Genomic DNA, 11,726 nt, shown 5'->3' on the forward strand with positions numbered 1-11,726 from the left:
CCATATTCTACTACCATTCTGAGACTGGGAATAACAAATTCCATAGGCACAACAGCTTCAGTGCCGTACACCATTCTAAATGGTGTTAGTCTAGTGGTGACCTTATAGGATGTCCTATATGCCCAAAGAGAAATCTGGAGTTTCAGATCCCATGGGTGTGGTTCCTTTTGCACAATTTTGGTGAGAATGGTCTTCACAGTTTTGTTACTGCTCTGTGCTTACCCATTGCATCTGGGATAATATGGGGTTGATTTTCGATGCTTTACTGAGAGCATTTCCATTAGAATGTCCATAGTATCATTTATCAAGTGTGTTCCCTGATCAGATACAATCTCCACAAGACATCCATAACGGCATATAATATTTTCAAATAGGAATACAACACTAGACTTTGTTGTGTTGTCGAGAAGAGCCTTAGCTTCCATCCATTTGGTGACATAACAGGTGGCCATCAATATATACCTATTCTTCCTTGGTGTAATTTTCTTGAATGGACCCATGAAATCCAGACCCCATTTCATAAACACTCCAAGTGGCTGGACAAGAGTTAGAGGAGTCATATCTGTTGCTGTGGGTCTACCCATCCTCTAGCATATATCACACATTTTACAAAAGATTCTGACATCAACTATTAAAGTTTGCCACCATAAACCAGCTTGCAAAATCTTCTTATAAGTAATATCATTGGAGAAATGTCCTCCAGAATCCCCATCATGTGCTTCTGAAATAACTTGCATTCTGCCTTCCATAGGCACACATCTGTGAAGAACCCCATCCACCCCCAGTCTGTAGAGTGATCCACCAATGATGGTGAACTTCAGACTCTTAATGATTAGGGCCTTCTACTGATTTTGAGTTTAGTTATCTGGGAATCCTCCTTTAGAAAGGAGCGGATACACATCATATAATTCTAGATCAGTTATTTCCTCAGCTGTCATCTGGAATAGTTCTGCATCCACTGGCTCATCTCTCAAAGATATCTCAGAGTAGCCATCTATACTTTTGGATAGCACCACAGTGGGTTCTACCGGGCTTATGGAAAATACGGAACTCAAATTCCATTAGGAACATCATCCATCTTATCAATCTCCTTTGAATAATGACCTTGTTAATTAGGAATAATAATGTCTGATGATCTACATAAAAATGAAATATCTTGCCCAGCAAATAGTGTCAAAACTTAGTAGCGTTGAAAACCATTCCCAAGGCTTCTCTTTCAGTAGTGGTATATCCTTGTTCGGCCTGACTAAATCTTCGACTGGCAAAATAGACTAGATAATCAGGATGAGCTAAGATTGCCCCCATCGCCAGTCCTGAGGCATCTACATGTACATGAAAAATGACATCCCAGTTTGGTTGTCGAAGTACTAGTTTACCGATAATGGCATTCTTCAAACTCTGAAAGCTCTCATCACATTCAGTAGTCCAAATGAACTTGCTATTCATCTTTGTGAGCTCATACAAAGATAATGCTTGAAAAGAAAGCTGATGCACAAACCTTCTATAAAAATTGATATATCCCAAGAAAGAACTCAATTTTGATGCATTGCGTGGTGCCTTGGCCAGTTCGACACACTGAATCTTGTCATTGGCCATTTCAATACCATTTCTGGACACTACATGCAGAAGCTATCCTTTCTAGACCAAGAATATAGATGTGAATGGATTTATACAAATCCACTTTTCCTAACAGAGTTGGAAAACCATTTCCAAAAAAAGTAAATGCTTATTCTCTGCTGAATATATAGTGAAGTCATCCATAAATATGACAAAGAATTGGTGTAGAAATTCACTGAATATTTCCATCATACATCTTGGAAAAGTCGTTGGGGCATTACAAAGACCAAATGGAATAACCAGATACATGAATGCTCCCCATTCAATAATAAAAGCAGTCTTCATCCGGTTCGCAGGAGCAATTTGTAATGGGTTATAACCACTATAACCATCCATAAAGCTATACATCTCATAACCTACAATTTCGTCAACAAAGCAACATGTCTATAAATGGTAAAAGCTTTTTATTCTTCTTGGGCACCACCACAATAGGAAACAACCAGTCACTACTGTCCACCTCAGTAATGAACGCAACCTTCAGAAGGTTATCGATCTCTTCCTTAATCTTCTTACATAGTTAGGATTCATTATGTATCTTTGCAACCTCACAGGTTTGGCATCTGGTTTTAATGGTATTCCATGTTGACATACCTCTGGATCCACTCCCTTGAGATTAGTATGTTCCCATGCGAACACATCTTTATACTGTTGGAACATGTGTTGGGCTTTCTCTTTCATGATTGGACTCAGATGTTTGTTGACTTTGATCACTCTAGGATTCTCCTCAGAACCTAGATTCTATTCCTCTATTTCTTGATCATTTGGAAGCAACCAATTAGGCCCAACACCCTTTCATTTGGTTGATTCCTCAGCATAATTCCAAGACAGTCCTCTGGACTCTGAATTTCTATTCTGACTCTCCGTAACTTCTTCACAAATTACTGACATACAAGAATCCACTAATTCTTTCGACCTTCCAGCTAACTGAACTGGTTATTCCCTAGAATTCAATGAATTGATCTAGAAACTGCTTCTTTTGCTTTTCAGCCTGATCTTTGTCCAATAATACCACATTGAGATCTATTTCAACTAACAACAAAATATTTATTGCCGCCATCATCCTCTCAATTTTCTTCACCTTATACTTTTGGCAAAGCTCTTCTGGTCCTAGTTCCTTCCTCAAGCTCCTAGTGTTGTTCATCTGAATCCGAATTCTGCTATTGACACCTTGTATAGTCAGAGTGTGATTGGCATAGTTGTGAACAGCTTGTGCCGTTCGCAACCATGGGTGCCCCAACAGCATCCCATATGCGCCTTGCACATCCAGTACTAGGAAACTGGTATTGAACTTTTTCTTGCCTACTCTTATCTGCATACCCTCTAGCATCCTAGTTGCTACACAACTCGATGATCCACCATTTACACTTTAAAAGGTGATGGTTTTAGGTTTGTAAGACCCTTTCTTTGCTGAAGATGTGCCCCCAGGATATTTAATCTTGCTCCCCCATCCAGTATGACACCAGATAGTGGCTCCCAATGTTTCCTAACCTTATAGTCCACCTGGATCACCGACACTTCATCATCTCAAACAACAGCTAAACCAATTTCTATGGCCTCCGCTTCAGCCTTCCTTCGTTGTCTAATAAACTTCGCCGCTTCAGGTAAAGTTTTTCTAATATCTTCTAGTTCAATTGTAAGTTTTTGAATTCTATCACAAATTTTGACATGTATTTCCTCTCTCTCTTGGTCAGAGTTATTGTCTAAACTTGAAGAATAAGTAGTATCTGCATAGTGCCATTCCTCTGCTTTGGTACCTATAGCGCTTCCTTTAGTGTTTTTGGTTGCTGTTATTTCTGATTGATCCTTCCCTAGTCCTTGAACTGCAACCAACATGGTCTCAGGAATCCCAGACCCCGACTAATCTAGTTGTGCTGAAGACTGGGTTGGTATCTTCTGAATGACCTGGGCATCAGAACTTTCTGGCTGCTCTTGCAACTTCTTGGCTAAATCTGCTATGGTTTTAGCCGCCAGTTTTCTCTGCTCCTGCCATTTATCAACTACTTTTTCTTTACCCTTTCCCTTCTACACCTCTCTCTGCTGAGCCCATTTGCTACTTTCAGAACTTATTGGTCTTGCCGGCTCCTCTAGAATTTCGTTAATGACCACCGTGTGTTACTGCTCGTACAGGAACTGGCTCTGGGGCCTTTGCCTCAGTAGCCACAGTAGTATGTGTTTCTAGATATTGAGCCACAAAATGCCCATACTTACCACAAGTGTAACAATTCAGACTTTGGTTTTGGAAATTACCATGCCTGACCTCTGCCAGTACCTCCCTGGTACCTGCCTCGCTCAATACCAATACCACTCGTACTTGGTTTCTCTTCTTGGGGTATACTAGTTATTTCCACTCTGCCTGCTTCAGCATTGCTGAACTCTACGATAGACAAATCTTTGCCCTTCTTGAAGTGATGGATATGAATGCCACAATTATTTCATAAATGGCCATATGCTTTGCAGTAGGTACATTGTGGACATTCATTGGAAACATGATCTTTAGATTTACATTTTGAACACCAAGTTTTCATTCTTCTAACTGATTGTCTGGTCTGGCTGATTTTAGCAATCTACCGGGCCATTTCATCAATCTTCCTGGACCAAGACCCCTTCTTGGCTTTGTCCTTGCTCTTTTCATCTGAGCTGCTTTCAGAACTACTGGAGTGTTGGGGTATAGGCGCCTGTGCCTTGCCCGGCCGCCCAGAGTCTGGGCGCCCACTGACTTGTATACCTTATACATAGCATAAGTGTATAGGGGGCTGCTCACTCTTTTGGAGTCTCCCCACCCACATCGTGTGTGTGTCTCCTTCTCTCTCTCACACTCTCCGTCTGTGGTGCTCCCCGATCCCCTTCAATTGGTATCAGAGCTATGGTGACCGCGGAGAGCACGACGGCTTTGAGAGCTTCGAGGCGATAGCTCGCTCGCTCTCGACGGTGGAGTTCGATCGCGGAGTTTCACGGAGAGCGATTTTAGCTTGAGGAGCATTGTCTTTGGAGCTTAGGAGCTTGGTGTGGTCAAGCTTGGTCGAGGAGGCGGTTGCGGCTTCCTTGGTGAGAGGAGCTTTTGAGCTCAGTGGAGCTCGTTAGAGAAGTGCTCGGCGGAGGAGAGCTTGACATTCGAGTGCTTGGATGCTGTTGTGGCAGAGCTCTTGTGTTGGAGCTTGCATTGAGAGGACATTGCATCACGCAGAGTGGAGCAGAAGCAAGTTCAAGACTGTGTGCAGCTCGTTTTTGCCATTTTCGGGCTCTAAAACGCAGTTTTTTGCGTAGCTCCGTCATACAGAGTCAGATCTACATGATCCAAGAGTCTAAGTCAGGGTTTTGGCACGCTCCGGACGCGATGGTGATGTCTATTTGCTGAAATTATGCTTTGAATTACAGCAGGTACAGCAGCAAGTTTATTTGTGTACTTTCGGATCCCAAAAACACTGTTTTTGGCATAGCTTTCACACCCGGACTCGGATACATATGATCCAGGAGTCTACCTTGGGGTTTTGGCACGCTCCGGACGCACTCGTCATATCAGAATTGTAAAATTATGAATGCTGAATTTTTTGCAGCAGTAGTTGTTTATTGTGTGTCGAGGATTCCACACATGGTTTGCTCTCAGATGTGAGAGTGATATTTCCTGCAAGTTTCCTCACAGGTGGGAGGATACGATGTATGCCTTATGTGGTTTGATGCTCAGGGAGACTAATGTGATTTCATTTTGAGCTCGGCAATGTATGCCTCGAGCATGTTTTTTGGCAGTCACAGGTAGAGCATATATTTGTGTACTAGATTTGCAGGTGTTTGCAATGATGTATGCAAAGTGTGGAGATTGGTGCATGCATTTGGAGTGCGGTTTGATGCGCTTTGGTTGCTCATGGTTTTGAGCGTGCAGTCAGTTTGGTTACTGGTTTTGTGGCCATTTTACTGACGAAACTCTGGCGAAATTTTCCCAGGAGTTTTATGCGCATCATTTATGCGATCTAGGTAGAGATTGCGGGTTGCACTCAGCATTTGTGTGCGGTGTTCTCTGCAGGTGGGAGATTTGTGCGTGTGTATGCATCGATACCGCACAGTGTGGGCTTGGTGATTAGCTCACAGATTGCAGTGTGATACCAGAGCAGTGACCTTGTTGTGCAGGTTGCGTCTACGGATGCACAGGTAGAGCGGGACAGCTCTAGTGAGTCAGTTGTTGGGGTATAGGCGCCTATACCCCAACAACCTCCCACTTAAAGGCGAATGTGCCTTTAAGCAAGGGAACCTAGTCTAAAGACTACAAAAGGCGAGAGAAAACCGCTCTCAACCGATGCCCACTGGCTGGCTGTGATCGTGTGCATCCGGCTGTCCTGCTCCCGTGTAAGTCCATACACCACCAGACGTACCGCACACGTACTGCAAGTATGTACGCAATACCTGCATATCTCCCTCGTGCACTATGCCATCATCAGTCAACAAACGACTGACAATCCCAACTACATATGCTCCCACTGCAGCTGCGATATCCGGTCTCAAGATCAGCATCTCATACATGAGACCACCGAATGCCGATGCAATGCTAGCGGGCCCTGCTAGCTCTACGGAGCATGCATCAACATATATGTCCCTGGCAATAGGCATCTCTGACTGACAAGGCGTGTCAGCCACATGCATCTCCTGACTGTCCGCAAAAGACGCATCAACCTGTCGTGCAACCTCAGAGCAAACCAGTTGCTCTAGGTGTCTGTTGGAAGACATATCCTGCACAACTATATCCCCATGCACACTGTCGAGCATAGAAAGGAATGACTGCACTTAAAGGCACAGTCGCCTTTAAGTGGGAGGTTGTTGGGGTATAGGCGCCTATACCCCAACAACTGACTCACTAGAGCTGTCCCGCTCTACCTGTGCATCCGTAGACGCAACCTGCACAACAAGGTCACTGCTCTGGTATCACACTGCAATCTGTGAGCTAATCACCAAGCCCACACTGTGCGGTATCGATGCATACACACGCACAAATCTCCCACCTGCAGATGGGAGGTGTCCATGCATGGCTCAGTTGTAGGCTGATTTGGGACACATTTGTGACTTGTTTATGCAGTTGTTTAAGAGCTGAATTTTGGGGCTGTTTTGGGCTGATTTGCAGCCATATCTTACAGCCATATTTGCAAACTTTTGTTGATGCAATTCGAGCCAGTTTAGGGCTGATTTGGTTGACATTTGCTACTCATTGTTGGTTGCTCTTTTGCAAGCATTATGGCTGATTTTTCATTTGACTTCAGCGTTATGGTCTGACACAGTTTGATGGTGCAGATTTTGTTGCTTGGAAGGAGCATATGCTTGTTGCATTGGCGGATTTGGGGCAGGATAAACCCTTGCGTGGTTTATCGGCGAAGCCCAATTCTATGCGTGATGATGATTTGCAAGATCTTGATGAGTTAGCCATGTCTACGATTTGTTTGCATCTGGTTGAGTCTGTTTACTGGCAGGTCTCGAGGGAGACTACAACTCATGCTTTATGGCAAAGTTTACATGCTATGTACGCGACATCCATGTCTACAGGGGAGTCTAGTCCCACTTCTATGTCCATGGGAGAGATTGGTCCCACACGCAAGTCTCGACGGCATAGAGACTTGACATGTTGGCATTGTGGACATAGAGGGCACATTAGGCATCGATGTTTCAGGCGTTTGAGACAACGGAGGCGACAGATGCGTGATGCAGATTTGGGCATGACAGATGCTAGTGAGATCAGTACGGTGGTTACTGAGTATGCTTGTGATGGCGATGTCACATTTACATCTAGCTTGTCTTCAGACGATCTTATGTCTACGGATTGCATATCGGATTGCACATTGTCTTCACATTGGTTACTAGATTCAGATGCTACTTTCCATGTCACGTCGTATCGTGAGTGGTTTAGCACGTTTTCTAGTGGGAGACTTGGTTGTGTGCACATGGCTGATGGTGCTATGTATGACATTGAGGGTACAGGAGACGTATGTTTGTCCTTGCCCAGTGGTATGAGATTTACCCTGCGTCATGTGCGTTATGTGCCAGATATGCATTTGGGTTCGCTAGTGATTGCGAGAGGTGCCAGGAGTGGTACAGGTTACCCATTGCATGTGGATCACGCGAGAGACAGTGTTGTCTCTGTGATCACGCAGCCAGGTAGACAGCGAGAGAGCAGGCGAGTCTCTTTTGCTTGTGGGTTGCAGGATGCTTTGCATGGAGTGCAGAGTAGTGAGCTCGTTGTGCACACAGTTGGGGCACGACTTGAGCAGTCACACAGAGAGGTGACAGAGTCAGACATGCATGCTTTGCTAGTGACTGAGCAAAACAGAGAGTCAGTTGTGCGAGATACTTCTATGCAGGATAGACAGGTAGAGCGGTCTTGCTCTAGTGAGTCACAACAGGAGGACGTTGTGCAAGAGTCTATGCATACGGAGTTAGAGCATGAGAGCTCTAGTGAGTCACAGCAGATTGAGTGGTCATGTTTGCAGTGGATGATTGCAGAGGAGGTTGAGATGTCAGCGATTATGCAGTCATTCCTTTCTATGCTCGACAGTGTGCATGGGGATATAGTTGTGCAGGATATGTCTTCCAGCAGACACCTAGAGCAGCTGGTTTGCTCTGAGGTTGCACGACAGGTTGATGCGTCTTTTGCGGACAGTCAGGAGATGCATGTGGCTGACACGCCTTGTCAGTCAGAGATGCCTATTGCCAGGGACATATATGTTGATGCATGCTCCGTAGAGCTAGCAGGGCCCGCTAGCATTGCATCGGCATTCGGTGGTCTCATGTATGAGATGCTGATCTTGAGATCGGATATCGCAGCTGCAGTGGGAGCATATGTAGTTGGGATTGTCAGTCGTTTGTTGACTGATGATGGCATAGTGCACGAGGGAGATATGCAGGTATTGCGTACATACTTGCAGTACGTGTGCGGTACGTCTGGTGGTGTATGGACTTACACGGGAGCAGGACAGCCGGATGCACACGATCACAGCCAGCCAGTGGGCATCGGTTGAGAGCGGTTTTCTCTCGCCTTTTGTAGTCTTTAGACTAGGTTCCCTTGCTTAAAGGCACAGTCGCCTTTAAGTGGGAGGTTGTTGGGGTATAGGCGCATGTGCCTTGCCCGGCCGCCCAGAGTCTGGGCGCCCACTGACTTGTATACCTTATACATAGCATAAGTGTATAGGGGGCTGCTCACTCTTTTGGAGTCTCCCCACCCACATCGTGTGTGTGTCTCCTTCTCTCTCTCACACTCTCCGCCTGTGGTGCTCCCCGATCCCCTTCATGGAGGTCTTACTTGAATCAGAATTCTCAATGGAAGAACTACTACTACTGGACCTCCTCTTCTTGTGACTCCTCTCTTTCTTTGCCTGTTGTTCCAGCTTCAAGGCGCGCTGCACCAAACATTGAATTTCTTTTTTGGTGCAAAGTACTTCCTCTTCCCTAATATTTTTACTGTGGACTGGTTTTGGGTGCCATTCTTCAGCTGAAAGTCCTAAATGGGAGAAGAGTTTTCTAGTCAACGAGCAACAGCTCTAACCACCGTGATCGCCAAAATGGAATTGGAGCTGATCTCTTCAGATAGCTAATTCCAGTATTAGAATTTAAAGCTAATGGTAAGTCGTCAGTTCAACTAGTAAAACTAGAATAGAGGCCAGAACTAGACTGAAATGGTTATCTGAACTGAATTAGCCAATTGAAAGGATAGACAGAATGGACAATTGGAAAAGTCATTGCAGTTTCAGATTCATATTCAGGATAATCAATACAAGATGGAATGGTTTGAAGCTCGAATGATTACAATAGTAAGGATTACAAGATTACACGCGAATAGATTGCTACTAGGAAATTGCTCAAAGGTTAAGCCAAAAAGAACTCCAAAGTAAGAAGCAAGAAATAATCAGCCCGATTACAATGTAATGGATCCTATTTATAGCCTTCTAGAAGTTACTGTGGTAACTACCTTGGTAATTACTAACTGATCCACTGTTCGGCTTCTAGGAGACAGCTCCCGCCTACTGAGACTGTCTTCGCCTTCTACAAGAAGGGAAAAGGGGGGAATGGGGGGTGTATAGGCTAAAGGGGGAGTACCCATTAGGTGTATCACCTTGTGGAGAGCTTGGCTTGATGGGGTCCTGGGCTCTTGGGGAGAGAGAGTACCTTTTCCAATTTTCCACACTACATGTCCAGCCGCTTTGTCCACTTTTGGTCTAATGGACACTTGCCCCCACCCCATTCCCTTGGTCAAAGGGTCACCAACACCTCATTTTATGTCCCAAAAATGTAAAAAATGAGCCAATTAAAAGACGCCTACAAAGAGAGCCTTGTCGACTGAGAAAAGAGAGAAAATTTTTGGGATGAAAGATAAGAAAGACCCCATTTTAATGGTTGCAACACTTGTACAACTACCAGAGAGCTCATTTTCTAGCAAGAAAGAGTACACCCTCGGTTTTGAGCGTCCATAACTCTTTCATCTTTCATCTGTTTTTTGCCTATGGATACTCTACGGACATCTCCACAAGACGAGTTTTGTCATGGAATCCTTGGTTTCCCCTAATTTTGAGTTTGTTTCATGTTGAAAGGGTTTTTTATAAATTTCTACAGGTGTTTATAACTGGTGTTTTTGGTGGTGTAATAGTTCTTCCTTCCGATGGTGTGATTTGTGCAAGGCTATAGAGGCACTTTTTTTCTTGCATGCTAACATCATTTTGGTGCCCCCACTGAGGAGCAAGTGCTCCTATGCTCCAATTCTTGTGAAATATGTCTATTCTGCACGCAGAGAATGTAAAGGGGATGTGGGTCCATATGGACAACCGCCTATGTATGTGCAAATTGTGGACATCACTTGAGGCGGTCGTGTAATTGGATTGCAGCCTTTGGAGGGTCGTGAGGTATTTTGAAGCCAAGCATTAGGGGCCTCATTACCCAGTGTGAGGTGGATTAGGTATTAGAGCAATCCATCGATATCCCTTAAGCTTTCGACGTCACATGTAAGTGTTTTTGTGGCAATCAAACATGGCGGACAAGTTTCCACGGTTTCATGGATTGCCTAATGAGAATGCACAGACTTTTATTGAAAAGTTGGAAGTCAATTGCTTATTGCAAAATATACTAGACCAAGCTATATTGTTGCGGCTGCTACCATACAGTTTATAGGATGAGGCAAAAGTTTGGTTACAAAATCATGAAGAGCTGGTGCAGGCACAATCTCCAGGGGTGGTTTTTGACTACAATCATGTGAAGCAAGATTTTTTTGCACAGTACAGATCCATTGAAGTACCTGATGAAGTTTGGCATGAAATTTTGGGGTACACTCAAAAGGTTAATCAAAGTGTTGATGATTTTGTTATACAATTCACCCGTTTATGGAATAAATGGGCCCACGCTTTGGGAAATGAAGTCCATCCATCTATGTAAAGAAGGACCATTTTGTGGCTTGAAGAAATTCTAAAGTTCAAAGTTGAGCTGAAAAGGCCCGCTACCTCGAGGAAGCAGTCACTATCACCAGGGAGAAAGAATGGAAGGCTCAAAGAATCAATGAGTATGGAAAAGCGGTCCCTATGCAAAGTAATGGTGGCCAGAGTGAGGGAAATCAAGCAGAGGTTGGAGCCCAACCTGCTCAAAAGGTTGCTAACACTGAACAATTATAGCAAAATATGCAAGATATGATGACCATATTGCAGGAATTGTGACTCAGTGTTCTTGGAGGTGGAGGTGGAGGTGATCGTGGTCGTGGACGTGGTAGAGGAATGGCCCAGGCATGTGAAGTTCAGCCTAATGCTAATGCAGGTCGTAGTAGACAAGGTGTCTTTGAGCTGCAGAGGAGGTTCATCCCTGCCTGTTATAGTTGTGGTGAACTTGGTCAGCACTTATTGTTCAAAGCCAACAAGGATGGGAGGTGATATGTTCCCACTCCCCCAGTAGATTCTTAACAAGGCTAATGATTATGCATTGGATATACCAGGAGATCAAGGTACTGAACAAAAAAATCAGGCTTCAACCTCTGGTGGTCATGTGGTTATTGTGCGGGTTGAAAAGAAAGAAGCCCATAGGCAAAAAAGAGAGGGAGGGTTATGCCGCTCCAAGTCCTAGAAAAAAGAAAAGGAAAGAGAAAGAGGGTGAATATGCAAAAT

Source organism: Adiantum capillus-veneris, chromosome 3 (assembly GCF_014529385.1).
Source record: "Adiantum capillus-veneris isolate H3 chromosome 3, ASM1452938v2, whole genome shotgun sequence".
In the NCBI taxonomy this organism is placed as follows: domain Eukaryota; kingdom Viridiplantae; phylum Streptophyta; class Polypodiopsida; order Polypodiales; family Pteridaceae; genus Adiantum; species Adiantum capillus-veneris.